Source organism: Catharus ustulatus, chromosome 17 (genome assembly GCF_009819885.2).
Source record: "Catharus ustulatus isolate bCatUst1 chromosome 17, bCatUst1.pri.v2, whole genome shotgun sequence".
Classification (NCBI taxonomy): Eukaryota; Metazoa; Chordata; class Aves; order Passeriformes; family Turdidae; genus Catharus; species Catharus ustulatus.
The window spans coordinates 1,852,023-1,867,596 of NC_046237.1; positions in this window are offsets into that span (position 1 = coordinate 1,852,023).

The window sequence follows — 15,574 nt, forward strand, 5'->3', positions numbered from 1 at the left end:
GCCCAGCCAGGACCAGGGCAGGGAGGGACAGAGGCACCAAAGCCAGGACAGACACCCCAAATCCAGCATGTCCCAGTGTCCCCCAGCACCTCTGGGCACTGCTGCCATCCCTGCCCCAAACCCAGGTGGGCCCAGTGTCACCCAGTGTCACTCAGTGCTACCCAGTGCTACCCAGTGTCACCCAGTGCCACCAAGTGTCCCCCAGTGCCACCCAGTGCTACCCAGTGTCACCCAGTGTCACCCAGTGCCACCCAGTGTCATCCAGTGCTACCCACTGCCACCCAGTGCTAACCAGTGCTAACCAGTGCCACCCAGTGCCACCCAGTGCTAACCAGTGTCACCCAGTGCCACCAAGTGTCATCCAGTGTCACCCAGATGGGCCCAGTGTCACCCAGTGTCATCCAGTGCCACCCAGTGTCACCCAGTGCCACCCAGTGCCACCCAGTGCTATCCAGTAGTGCTACCCAGTGTCACCCAGGGCCATCCAGTGCCACCAAGTGTCATCCAGTGTCACCCAAATGGGCCCAGTGCCACCCAGTGCCACCCAGTGTCACCCAGTGCCACCCCCAGAGCCAGTGTGGAGCTGGGGTCTGTGCAGAACACGTGCTGGACGTGCCAGCTCTCTGCAGATGTCCTCACAAAGCTGGAGCTGCCAGGACACATTTCCCAGCCATTTCTGGACCCCCCCTCCCCTGGGTTATCCCCCAGGTGCTGAAGGTGGGATTTTGTCTCTAGTGCAGGCACTGGGAGCACAGGCAGGGCCTCTCCTGTGCTGTGTGCAGGGAGCAGTGCAGCATTAATTGATGCAATGCCCAAGATAGAAATGTTTGCTTCACTCACTGCATTCCTTCATTTACTGAATAATTCAGCTTCTACACAGGCTCAGCTGACCTTTGCTTGATAAAGTCATATTTCCAAGCATTTGCTTGCATTTGGTGTTTTTAATCAGGTTCAAGTCCACTCGTTCCACATCAGAGCAGAGAATAATGATGCAGATCCGTGTTTTAGCCAAATGATGTTCTTACAGCACACACACTTCCCCCAAATCACCGAGTTGTTAACTAAAGTGTAAGAGAATTTATGATGCTAAATAAAACCAGGGGAGGAAAAAAAAAAAAAAAAAAGATGTTTTAATAAGATGAAAATCCAAATGTTAAAATAATGAGCCATCTGTATGGGTGGCCCTCTCCTGAGAGATGCCAAGAGCTTTACCATCTGTGAAACATTTACCAGCTGTTTCCTTCCTTTTTCGTGAGAACAGAAGAAATCCTTGCAGTTGGTGTTTCTAACTGACACATCCCAGTGAAGGAAACAGGTTTGTTCCCCTCCCAAAGCCAGCCTGGCTGGAATGAGCTGAATATTTTGGTGAGGATTGCTGCTCTGCTTCACAAAGGTCTTCCCAATCAACAGCCCAGAGCACTCAAAAATGGAACAGACAAAACAGCCCAAAAAACACAAACTGGTTTCAGGAGTTATCTGCTGAATATTTGATCTAAACATTCATTGTTTTGCCTTTTTTAAAGCCCAATATGTTACAGGAATTCAGGATGAATTCATAACCCATTTGAAGCTTAAAGGCACCTGCAATAAATCAATAAATAAATCCAAATATGAATTTCTTAAAGAGCTGGACCTTGTTTTCTCTCCAGTGATCCTGCAATCCCTGCAGCACCACCTGAGTTAGGGCTGCTCCTGGGTCAGACAATGCTGATGCTCTGCAGGGTTTTCCTTGCTGATGACACAGATCAAAGGCTCCAAATAAACACAAGTTTAGTCCATGCAAGGATGTCTCATCTTGTATTATTTGGACCCTGATGTGCTGCAGCCCTAATTGCACAACTCTGAATTATTTCCTTGGTGTTCTCACTGGCTGCCCATGTGAATTGAATCCAACTTCAGCAGAATTAGTTCTTAGATTCCAAGCTGGTGAAATTTGCCCATAGAAGTGAGAGCTGAATTCTGTGCAGAAACTCCCTTTATGTTTTCCAAATTCGTTTTTTTCAAGAGGCTTGTGAAGTGAGTCAGGGGGAAAAAAAATGAAAAATCAGCTTATAATCAGTTTGACAATCTGTGCTCGTATAAGGAGCAGCCTTTGGTTATCATCAAATCCCAAACACCAGCACAGCCTGCACTTCCCAGACTTGGGAACAAACCCCAGTCCCACCCTCACAGCACCCAGAGACAGCAGAGCCCAGCTCCCCAAAAATGCCAGCACAGAAACAGAGTATGGATGTTAAATACAAATAAAAATAGAGGAGTCATTTGCACCCTCTTGGGCAAACCTCCCTAATGTGGCATCCACCCTGTCAATGAATAAGTTGTTTTTTCTCCTGGAAGTGAGAATTGAGACCTTGAATTTCAAGTAATATCAAAGAATAGGGAAATTGTTTTTGCTAGGCACTAGTAATATGTATTATAAATATATAATTTTACACTTATGGTAAATGGCAGTGAAGAGTAATTTAAAGAGGAATGACAAAGTTTAGTAATCTGTACAATATTTTAGAGTATCACTTTTAAATTAAGCTACCTTTTACCAGAAAATCTAAAGCCTTCAAAAAACAGTGAAAAGTTTCATGCCACCCTTGAAAAGGAATTTCTGGAAAACACCCTATCAATATTTACCCACGGGAAAACTGAGGCATGAAGGAATACAGATTTCTTTCCAGGCTTGTGTAACTCCTCTGGCCTCTGAGCTGGCAAATCAGCAGAGTCCCAGTGGTACCACAGCCCTTCTTTCAGTCAGGAGAACCCTGGGATGCAGGATGCTGTGGGAAACGTGCTTTTTGTTTGGAGGCCAAGGAATTTAATTTATTCCATGCCCTGGTGTCCTGAGCACCTGCACTTACTCTGGTTTTATTGGGATGTGCTGCAGAAGGGTCAGGGGAGCCCCCAGTGCCAGTGGGTGTGCAGAGCTCACACTGCTCATCTCAGGCACTCCCAGCACCCAGCCCCTCACAGAATCACAAATCACAGAATCACAAAATCACAGAATAACAAAATCACAAAATCACAGAGTTACAGAATCACAGAATCACAGAAACACAGAATTCACAGAATCACAGAGAATCACAGAGTCACAGAAAATCACAGAATAACAGAATCACAGAATTCTCAGGGCTAGAAGAGACTTTCCAGATCATCAAGTCCAACCCAGCCCTGACACCTCAACTAACCCATGGCACCCAGTGCCACATCCAGGCTTTTTTAAACACATCAGGGATGGTGACTCCACCACCTTCCCAGGCAGACCATTCCAGTGCTTTATCACCCTTCTGTGAATAACTTCTTCCTGATACCCAGCCTGTATCTCCCCTGGCACAGCTTGAGCCTGTGTGCTCTGGCTCTGGCTCTCCTGAGCACAGAATCACAAAACCCCTGGGTGTAGAGGTGCTGGAAATCCTGGGCATCTGCTCAGATTCAGAGAATCACAGAACCAGGTTCAGAAAGATCTTGAGGAGCATCAGCTCCCACCATTCCCCAGCACTGCCAAGTCTGACACTGAATCTTGTCCTTGAGCCTCATTGACACAACTGAAACCCCTGCAGGAGTGGGGACTCAGCACTGCCCTGGGCAGCTGGGCCAGGCCTGGACAACTCTTCCAGGAAAGAATTTTTCCCCAATATCCAATTTAAACCTCCCATCTCCACACACCTTGTGTTCACAGGTATGAAACCCCACAGCTGAGTGTGAGAGTTAAGAACAAACAACAGCCAGGTTTCTAAATGAAGCCATCTTAATTTTTTTCGTTGCTATTTTCAAATCTCTCAGGGTGATTTTCCACGGTTTTCAATCCCTTGCATTGCCTCCAGCATCATCTGCATGTGCACATTAACCCCTTCTGGTCTCAGCTCCACTTCCTTAGGGCAGAGGTGGCTCTGAACAGAGCCCACCTGGAATATTCCACATGGAAATATTCCAATATTCCATCCTCAGGGAAAACCTCACTTGGCTTTTGAGACTCCTGTGGCACCCAGGGAGGGTCACACCTTGCTTTTCTGCGTGGAAAGCTGCAGCCTGAGCAGTTAGTGCATGGAAATGACACCAGTTACAGCAGCCAGCGTTTGAATCCTGGATGATAAAAATGGTTTGTGAGCACAGCCTCTCCTCCCTGGAGCTCTCAGTGGGTTGGGAGGAGCAGCAGAGCAGATTCCAGCAACAACGAGGTGACAGGGACAGGCTCCCTGCTGATTCTGCTGCTGCTCCGTGGGTGTTTGAGATGTAAACTCACAGAATCCAAGCCCTCAGCACAGCTCTAAATCCCATTTCACTCCTTGGAAGGGAGGCTGTGCTCACCAGAGCATCCTGGAGGATTCCAGCACAGGTAATAACTGCATTCTTCCTAAGAAAATTCTCCCAGTTAGGACAGGGATTCATCATTCTTGGCTCTGTGCTGCTCCCATGGCAGGGGTGAGCAAAGGCAGCACTTGAACTGATCAACTTTTTGACACAGTGCTGGAAAAATGGGCTAAGTCAGTAATGGGAATATTTACATTTTATCTGGAGAACCCTGCACAGTTCACTCAGGGACAAGAGGTGCTCTGCCAGGAACCAGAGAGAAGCAGGAACAGCCCCAGGACAAAGCTCCAGGGTATGATGGAATAAAGAATTGGGGCAGCATTCCCAAAAACTGCTGCTCCTCTCCCAGTCCCAGGAAACACAGGGAGTGCTCAGAGAACAGACCCAACCCCACATTTAAGTTTGCCAGGGACAAATGGCTCTGTAAACCTTTAAACCTTTGTGCAATCAATGGCACTAAAGCACATCCCTGACTCCCAGTGGATGCACAGGACACTGAGCACATCACCAGCACAAAAACAGAATTCCTTCCAGCATTTCTACCCAGCTGGGAATGCCAGCCAAGGTTTGGAGATGCTCTAGACCCACAGACTTCCCTGTACAATTTACAAGCTCAAACACTTCCAAATGATCATTTCTGCTGGTCCAGAGGGTCCTTCAGAGCAGCTAAAGGAACAGCAGCCATGCAGGCAGGCTGACACTCCTCAGCCCCACATTAAGGCAATGACCAAAGGAAAGCAGCAGTGAGAAGCCCTGTGAGTACCTGGCTTTGCTGACCCCATCCCTCTCCTATTTGTGTAATATTTATCATCCTGTGCCTCTCCATTCCTCCTGGAGCATCCCGTGCCAATTCACAGGCCAGGTGCTGTGTAGGTGGGTGCTGTGTGGGTTTCCCCTCTCTCAGATGCCTGAGCCACCAGAGCTCAGCTCATGTTCACCCTGGGAGCCAAGAGGAGCGATCTGTGCCAAGCTGCAGAGGCAGCCTGGGATCAGAACACCTTCTCTGGAAAAGCTCTGGCTAATAGCTGCTGATAGAAAGAGTGCAAAATCCATGCACAGAAAAATAAAAATTCTCTTGTGTGAACTTGTTTGTCAGAGTGCCACTGATCTCCAAGTTAATGCCATGGGTTTCCATGAAATCCAGCAGAATTCCCATCAAGAGGACAAAAACCAAACTGTATTTTTTGGCACTTCCTCAAGAACTCATTTGTCAGCAAATTTGCTGTTTTCCTGGAGCTGCACAGGAAGATCTGCTTTGCAGCTTTTGTTGTTCATTAATTACCCAACCTCAGCAGTCTGGTGGCATCTCCATCCTGACAGGGGCACTTAGGACCAGAATTTCCCAGTGCTCCCAGAACCTCTCCCAGCTTCCCAGTGGGGAAAAGCACCCACATTAAACACTGACCTGGATTTCTGCAACACTCCAGAGCCCCCATTTGCCTCTCCACTGTCAATCCTCATGTGCTGTCAGTCTCTTTTGCTTTTTACTTTGGTAAAAAGAAGTACAAAACCCAATGTAAAATTCAAATAGGGCTGGGAAGTACATTTTGTATCAGATTGCCTCAAAACCTCCGGCAGCTTTTTGCAGAGCTGAGCCCATGTTCTCCCAAGTTCTTGGGCACATCTGGAGTTTCACAGTTTTGGATCAAACCAGATGACAGCAGTCTGTCAAAAGACAGCCAGAAGCCCATCAAACAGATATGCAAAAGAATTAAATGAAGAAAACTCTTTTGAACCCAAAATAGAATTTTATGTAACACAGAAATAGTTCTTTTCCCAAACTTCCTTTCATGGGAAGGACAGAAAGTTGATTCTTTCTGTCTGAGAACAACACTTTGGCTTTGCTGATGACAGCCCTTGGAAATGGAAAGGCAGGAGCATTTTCTGGGAGCTCTGGGCTCGTTTTGCACACATGAAAGGCAGGGTTTGTCTTGTGCACGATGGGGAGAGGGGCTGGAAACCCCCCAGGACCTGGGGGCACCTTCAGAGCCCCTCTCCAGACCCGAGAGTTTTACATCTCAGGCGCCAGAAATTGTAATGAAATCAAAGCACACAAAATGAACACGCAAAAAAAAGGCAGAAGAGTTTGTTGGGGAAGGACTTTTTGGCTTATTTTGAGAGATGGTGGCTCACAGCACTGTGCTTGGCCTCAGAAATTTAATTGTACCTAAAATTAAGACTGAAAGCTGATCAGGTTGGATTAAAGCCTAGTGGGATTCTGAAACAGATTTCTCGCTCTGTCCTCTGCTAATATTTTTCCAAACTGCTTTTTTGGCAATCCTTTCCTTTTTGCACCCAGTTTTCCCTGTAAATGAGCAGTGAAATTCCAAAGGACTCTATCAGGAGTTAAAATCACTCAGTATATATTTGCCAGCGCATGCAGTATTTATTTTTAAACAGTGCCAAAAGTGTTTATAGATAGAAACAACAGGACAACCCATAATTAAATAACTGTTTCTGCTACATCTGCTATTTAGCAACTTGAAGGAAAATAATTTCCCAACAACAAATAGGAATGGTCAAGAAAGCTCTCAAGTTTGGGCCCATTATTACCATATAAAACAACATATTAGTTGCTTAGCTACCAATCATAAAAGAAGGCCAATTAAAAATGAAAGAATCTTAACTAGCTGCATGGAATATAAAAGTGAAAAGTTAAAAGCTGTCAGGTGGTTAGTGGAGAGAATGCTGAGCAGTGATTGACAAACTGGGCTTGCTTTGCTTCAAATTTGGCTTTGATTCAATAAATGATTGACACACTGATGTCGTCTGAAATAGCAGATTGTGCTTTGGAGAGGCTATTTAGCAGCCCATTGATTGACAGGTTACTAAAATTGTCCCATGGACAGAGGTAACCAAACACAGCTATATTTTGACAGGTGGGCTTTTTATTTTTTTTTTTTTAATTTTTTTTTTTTTACCTGTATTTGCTATCCCATTTATATGAAAAGCAGAAGTAGAGAAAGGACCACAAAAGTGTCGCTCAATCTCCATGAAAATGGCTCGATGCTTCCTCTTGGAATATTGCTCCACAAACCTCAAATTCCTTTTTCAAAAAGAAAACCTGAACAGCCTCAGACTTCTCTCTCAGAAGCCTTTGCACACAGAGCACTCAAGGCAGGAAAAAGCAACAACCAAACATTTTCCCAACAATTCCCAAAGCTGAGCTCCCTGGGAATGAGGCATCACCCTCAGACTCACCCATGAACAAAGGGAAGAATATCCTGACCAGAGACAGACTTTAAAAAACTGCCAGAACTTTTCTTTAATCAAAGAAAGAGAACCACATAACTCTTTTTTTCTAAATAGACACAAATACAGAATTATTGCACCACGCTCTTAGCCTTCACACAGCAAAAAAACCCCAAAAACAAAAAACCAAACAAAACAAACCAAAAAATAAAAAAACCCCAAACAAACAAGCAAACAAACAAACAAAAAAAAAAACCCCAAACAAAACAAAACCTCAAATCATTTCCAAATTTTAATCACTTATTTTGGACACTTTAAACACAAACCCAATTATTACTGTTTAACAGTAAGTCTTGTTGTTTTTGAACACTTTACTTTTCATTCCTAAATTTCCAATCAAGAAACTACTTTTCCTCACAGTTTTCACTCTTAGTCCTTTAGACTTTCCCATTTCTGAGGTGTTCTTTTTATAACTTCCAGTCATTTCTACAAAAAACTCTTCGCTTTCCATCTCCAGCTTCCATTGATTGTGATCCACTGATAAAACTCCATTTTTAAAAACTAAAGATGCATTGGTTCCAGGGAAAACATGAAACATGTCACAGCTTAGACATGAACACTTCAGTTTGGCACCTGAGCTTGCAGGTCAATCCACAAACTCGAGTTTCTCTCTCTTATGGACAGACAGAAAATGTTTCCTTCAGAGAAATTCCTGCACAGAACAAATTCAAACCAGACCACAGAGGAAGCACAAGAAAAATAAAAAAAAATGGAGCTGGTGGTCACTTACCTGAGAGAATGATGAGCAGTGGAAGGGAAAGAAATGTTCTCATGAAAACAAAACTTCAGGAAGTTCTTCTGTGAAAAACCCCATTGTTTTTCTTCCATGTTCATATTTTGCTTTCTGAGCTTTTGCTTTCTGCTGTACAAAAATTGGGGCCCTTATCTCAATCTATTAAAATTCCATTTAAATTGAAAATTCTTTGGTGATGTCAAATTAAGCATTTTGTCCCTTTCAGTGGCTTTAGTTTCAGTTCAGCTTTCTCAGCATTGTTTATTAAACAAATGGGTTGGTTTGTGGAAACTGTGTTTGTCCATTTATCTTTGCCATGGAGAAAACTCCCAGGATGGCTTGGGGACATGGGACAAGTGACAATTTGGGGAATTACAGATTTTTAAGGTATTTAGTGCCTCACTTTTTCCCCATTTATAAGAGACAACCCTGGAGGATTTACAAAGCACCATTTTAGGGCCATATTATTTTACAGATATATCAATTATTCCAATTTTCAGCATAAATCCATTCTGTAGCTATAAATAATAAAAATAATCATATTAATAAAAGGTAAAAAATTCACTGCTGGCGTCATGGACAGCCAAATACAGTCCCTGTGCTGTTCATTTCCTCGTGTCAAATTAAGCTCTGCACACTCATATTTTGGATTCACTGGGGAAAAAAAACCCTGATATCATCCTCAAACTTCTCCTTTGCTACAGCCACGCAGGCATTGCATAAAACAACCCCCTTTATAATCTGAACACTCAAAGTTTATTTTTAAGAATCTATTAAAACAGATTTTTCAATGGAAAAGTATTTTAAGAAGAAAGGAGCCGGAAGAACACTGCCTCCTTCATGATGCTTTCCCCCCTAAAAATGGCAAGTTTCAGGTTTTCTTTTTTTAAATTATATCTTTTCCCAAGGACTTGTTGAAGGTTGCAGTCCATTTCTGCCCAGTTCCAGCTAATTGTTATTATTTTCAAAAATTCTAACTATCTAGCTGTTTTTTAAGAAAGAAAATAAATACACTAGTCCAAGTCCCTGCTGATCAGGGACTTAATATCCACTGGAGAAAATAGGAGGTTGGTGGGTTGTGGTCTGAACAAGTTTTAGATCCAACTAATTTAATTAGCTGGTTTATTGGGAAATGATACCACAGATATCACATGCTGTACTTATTTCAGAAAAAGCAGAGTGCTTATTTCTGGGTTTTTTTTTTCAAACTGGAGACTTGTTGTGATTTAAGGAAGGAGAGATTTGGTTCTGAAACACAAAGCTTCCAGGCTGTTTCAGTCTTTGCAAGGCTGAATTATAAATGCTGGGGCTGGGATAATTAAATTGTGGAGTTGTGGTGAAGGGATGCACGGAGCTGGAGGTGAAGCTGGGTGAGATCTGTGTGACACCAGGGGGAACAAACCCCAGAGGTGCCTGCAGAATGTGCCTGCTCACAGAGCTCTGCAAACCCTGCACTGCTCGAAATTCCTCTGACTTGGCCCCAAAAGATGAATTTTTGCAGTGAGGTTGGGAGTGCAACCTTCAGGGCCAGTTCTTCAGCCAAAGGGTGAATCCTGTGGGGAAGATCAGAAGGCAAAGAGCTCTGGAAATGCTGCCATGACTCAAGAAATTATTGGTGATAGCAGCACTTCATCCCAGGAGGGGAAATTTAACCTTCCCTACCACCCCACCAAACTTCTGGGTACAGAAAAGGGGAAAAAGGATTTTTGCTGTTCCACCCTTTTGTGGATGGTCCACAGCATGGCTGGGAGTATTCTTACAAAAACAAAATCCTAAATATATATTCTACAAATCCTAAATATATATTCTACAAATCCTAAATATATATTCTATAAATAAATTAATACAGGTCTAAATGTGAAAAAAAGTGCAGCAAAAACTTATCTGAGTTCCTCACAGTGCCCATGAGCACACAGGAATTGCAAAGAGAAAGTCATCAAATGAGATACAACTCGAAGGAACATTGCAAGGAGAAGGTGTTTGGTGAGTGCCTGCTCTATGCAGGAGAAGGCCCAGGAAAGATTACATCTGTCACTCAGCAAAGGGAGAAAGCTCTGACACATCACCCTCAGAAAGCCTTTTTCACTTTCATCTTCGCTCTGGGAATCAGCTGTGATCAGATTGCAGAAATAATCTGGGCCAGTGTCGGAGGAGGGTGAGCTCTGGCTGCAGGAGGAGGGTTCAGGAGCACATGGAAAGCACAGAGAAAAGCTCAGGACATTAAGATCTTAGAAGAATCTCAGAATCTCTCAATCTACCAGTGGCCATCCCTGAGTTCTTGTGGAGACCCAACAGTTTCCATAAATGAGCTCCAGGATCATTGAGACCGAGCTGTGACTGATCCCCACCTTGCCCAGAGCACTGAGTGCCACATTCCCTAGAATCCTCCAGGGATGGGATCCAGTCCAATGCCTGACCACCCTTTCCAAGGAGAAATTCCTGCTGATGTCCAGCCTGAGCCTCTCCTGGCACAGTTTGAGGCCGTTTTCCCTTGTCCTGTCCTGGTTCCCTGGTGCCACCTCCTCCAGGTGACCTGCAGGGTGTTGGAAGAGGCAGGAAAATCACACTCCAGAATTATCCCCTCCCAGCCCATTGTCAGGCTGGAATCACGTCTGGAGCACGTCCTGGGCCTGGCAATATCCAACACTTGTATAAATATCCCAGGAGGTGGAGCAGCAAATATTGAGCACAGATCTGCAGATGGTCCCGAGCCGGGGGGGACGGCGGCAGCGCTGTGATCCAGAGCGAGCCTGACAAACACAGGAGCACTCGGGAAAAATAGGATGCAATTCAAGATGAATCAGTGCAGAGTTGTCACTGATGCATAATCAACTGCTCAAATATAGGATGGGGACAAGTGATTACCAAGCAGTTCTGCAGGAGGCAGCTGGGCTGCAGTGAGTCAGGAGCGCTCGGTGACTCAGGGGTGTCAAACTGGGACAGCAAACAGCAGCGTGTGTCAGACAGGGCAAGGAGCCCCTCTCTGCTGGGGAGGGGGAAAACACAACCAGCAAACAGGGTTTGGCTCTGCACCTCAAATCAGATGCTGTGAAATGAGGGAATGGCCAGGGAATGCGATGTGCTGGACAAGCAGGGATGGTTTGGGGAGTGAATGCATCTGCAAAGATGTTAAAACTGCCTCAAAGAGGAAGGGAAGAAACTGTTCTCCATTTTATTTGAGGAGGCCCAAAAAGAAACGGTTTTCCAACAGTAGGATAAGTTTTTCTGTGGTAAAGCCACTGGAAGAGGTGCCCAGGAGTTGTTGAATCTGCACTGTGTGGTCAAATGTGCCTCGATGGAATGAGCCCAGTTAAAGCTGCTCCTAGGCAGGGACTGAAGGGATTTACAGAGTTCTCTGTTTCCCTAAGGAATCCTCAGTCTGTCCTCAAGTCGATTCTTTCAAAGTCATTGTAACCCAAATCCTTTTAAAAATAATTTTCCTCCAATAATTTTCAAAAGAAAAAAGTAAACACTGAGACTGACAATGCCATTAGCTGGCAATACCGAATTTTTTTTATTTATGAAATCAAATATTTCTAACCCTTTCTTTGTTTGCAGGACTTGTCAGAATTTCCACTTTTTCTTTCTCTGAAGTGGTAGGCAAAGCGTGAAAGGGGTCACCAACACTGTGAATTTCATTCAAGAGGAGTTGTGTACCTACACATCGATAACTTCTAGAGGGGAAAAAAAAGGAAGGAAAAAAAAATTCCCCACGTTTAATTATCAGCAGAGCAGTCATTTACTTAAAAATAAGTAAGATAAAACGCTGCAAGTCACCGAGCTGAGCTTGTTGTGACTGCAGTGATGGGAGCTGTTATCAGAGCCAGGTACCCAGAGAACATTTGGCCCTTCATTGTGCACACAAGTGCCTGCAAACTTTCCTGTAAGGCACAACAAACCACACACATCGGGCTGAAAATCCCACCCAAACCAACCCAAAACTGCAGCGAGAGGATTTTCACAATCCCAGGTCACACTGTTGCTCCGTGTAAGCTGCACCTAACCAAGAAATTGAAAATCCTCTAAGAACATACCTACTTGATTGTATATTGCTATATTTGGGGGGAAAAATTCCTTCTGGATCCCAGTGGGGAATTCAGCTGGTGCCCTGAAGCATGAGATTTGATTACTCTTTTTTGAACATGCATAACTGCCATTGCTATTACTGGTCATAACATTTTGTCAGGAAAGAGAAATATTATTCTGCAACGCAATAAAAATAGATAAAATTCAATATAGCTTCAGAATCATTTGCTGCATTTCCAAAGTAAACATTAAGCACCCATCGAGATTATTCCATTGGATAAGCCAAGGAAGCCTCCAGTGCTATCTGTTCATTTTATTATCTCTAATTTTCAAGAGTGCAAAAATGCTTTCAGTAAATATTATGGGTTCTTCCTGTGCTAAAAGAGATGCTAAATGACCTTCACCAACTTTGTTATAAATAACAGGAGCGGGGATGAACTCCACGAACGCTGTGTAGTTCCAGCTCTATTCAAACCTATCAGCCAGTTCTGACCAGTGGATAAAAATGGACACCAGACTCTGCTTGTTTTATTTTTTTTCCCCTTCTTCATAATCCCAGCCCAGTTCCCTCTTGAAAGGCATTCTGTTCTGTCAGCCATAATGGCATCTGCTGGTGGAGACAGGAAGCCATAAATCTGTAGGGTTCCTCTCGACCAAGCCTTGTTAATGCTGCCATTTATCACCGAGGATAGGGTGCCATCTCACTCCTGCTCCACTCACAAGTCCATCTTCTCAATTCCCTTTTCCCCAAGGAGTAACCATTTCAAACAGAGCCTTTCTCGTCATGTGGAGGCTGCGAGCGCCACCGACACAAATCCCGTCCCCAGTGTGTGAGCTTGGACTGGAGCCACAGCTCTGGAGAACAAAAGCTGCTCCTCTGATCCCAGAGCACGCTGAGCTGCTGCCCTGCCCGAAACACAGCTCCTGGTTTGCAGCTTGCACAGCAGCAGCACCACATGGAGAGGTTAAAACAGGAGGGCACTCTGTGATTTGTCACCCCCTGTGAGTGTCCCAACACGAGTGGCCCATGGGTTGGGAGAGATCTTACTGAAACTTCACTGTGTTAAACAGCATTTCATTCACAATCCTTCATCATTAACAATCTATCAGAGGTACAGCACCTTTCTGTGCTGCCAGGGAGGAGAGGAAACTGAAAACCAGCCACAGGTATCTGCACATTTTTTTGTTTTTTATTTTCTCATTTGGGAACCAACATGCAGGAGCTGAAGGTTCAAATTCACAAATCAAGACAGCACGAAATGTGAAGAGAAAATCTTAGTTTGCCACCCTGTGCTGAGCTCCCTGATCCAGGTCCAGGCTGCACTTACCATTTCTCCTCATCCCAGGGCAGGGAGAATTGTCCCACTGCCCCTCCTGGCCCTGGGTTTGCACCTCCTGGACTGGAGACAAAGCAGAAATCACTGTGCACCAGCAGGGTTTACACGTGCTGCACACAGGTAAAAAAGAGATCTCCTCAATTCCCACTGATTCTAGCAGAGCTGTTCACTCCCAGGTGAGTTATGCCAGCAGAAGTGAAAAAATAAGTATTTTACAGTAGTGTTGTCCTATTTTATCTTTCAAAGTAAGCATTTGCTTGCACCAATAAATACTTTGCTGTTGCATATAAAAATTGCTGGAGTTCATACAGGGGAAACTATCAAATAATATCAGAGAAACCAGTTTGGGGGACACTTTCACCAACACAGTCTGGTGCTGGGCTGCTGAGCACAGAGGTCACTCAGGGGGCTGCAGGCCTTGCAGTGACACTGGCTACAGCACAGCAGCTCTTGTTGGTGCTTTGTAACGGAGATTATATTTGAGAGGGATGTAAATTATCCAAATTTAACCAAACGGTTTCATTAGAAAGAGTTAAATGCCAAAACAGGGGGAAATAAAATTTAAAAGAAAGGTAAAAACTCAGTTCTACAGCAACCTCTTGGTTTAAGATGAGGAGTATCAGAAAAGTCAGTTTTAGGAGGTCTTATACAAATTATAATTGAATACACAGAACTCAGTCCATCCTTTCCACCCCAAATCACATTTAAACCCTCAAGGTGCTCACAGCAATTGGGGAAAAAACTCAGCCTAAGCTGAAAGGATAAATGGGCAGGGGAAGTTGTCTCTGTGTGTCTTGGGGACCCACACTGTTCAAAGCTGCAGTGCCACCTGCCCCCCCTGGGCCTGGCAGCTTGCTGGGGCAGTGAAACAGTGACAAACTCTGCCTGGCTGGAGGGGACACAGATCTGGGCTCCCACGGGGGTGCAGCAGCACCTGATGGATGCCCCTGACTCTCCCTAAATCCAGGGGAAATTCGGGGAGCAGAGGGGCTTCAGCCAAACTTCACCAAACTTCGATGTGCAACCCTTTATGTTCCATGAGGCTGGGACACCTCGGGGTGCAGAGTGACACTGGGCAGGGGAGGGAGCTGGTCACCAGCATCACCAGCGTCACCAGTGTCACCAGTGTCACCAGCCCTGGGCTACCACGGGCTGGGGGACACCTGAGAGAGCATCCCCTGATCCTCTGCCTTGGGCACACCTGAAGGAGCATCCCCTGATCCTCAGCCTTGGGAACACCTGAGAGAGCATCCGATGGTCCCCAGCCCCAGGGACACTGAGGGGACATCCCCTGATCCTCAGCCTTGGGAACACCTGAGAGAGCATCCGATGGTCCCCAACTCCGGTCCCCAGCCTTGGGCACACCTGAAGGAGCATCTCCCGGTCCCCAGCCCCAGGGACACCTAAGGGAGCATCTGATGGTCCCCAGCCACGATCCCCAGCCCCGGGGACACCTGAAGGAGCATCTCCCTGTGCCCAGCCCCGGGCACACCTGAAGGAGCATCCCCCGGTCCCCAGCCCCGGGGACATCTGAGAGAGCATCCCCCGGTGCCCCGGTGCCCAGCCGCGGTGCCCAGCCCCGGGCACACCCGAGGCGCACCCCGGTGTCCCGGCAGCCTCGGGCAGCCCAGCGGCAGGAGCGCACCCGCCCGTCCAGCGGGATCATTGCCGCAAATCGCTGTTTTCCCTTGGATCCGCCCTGTGCCGGGCGGGACGCGCGGAGGGCGCTGCCTCCCGACCCCGCTGCCCGCAGCGCCCTCCCTCGGGAAGCGCATCCTGCGGGGCCGGGGGCGATCCCGCCTGGGGAGGGGGTTTGGGGGGTGATCCCGGGTGGGGAGGGGGTTTGAGGGGTGGTCCCGCGTGGGGAGGGGACGGCCCCGCAGCGGGGGCGATCCCGTGTGTGCGGGGGAATGTCCCGCATAGGGAG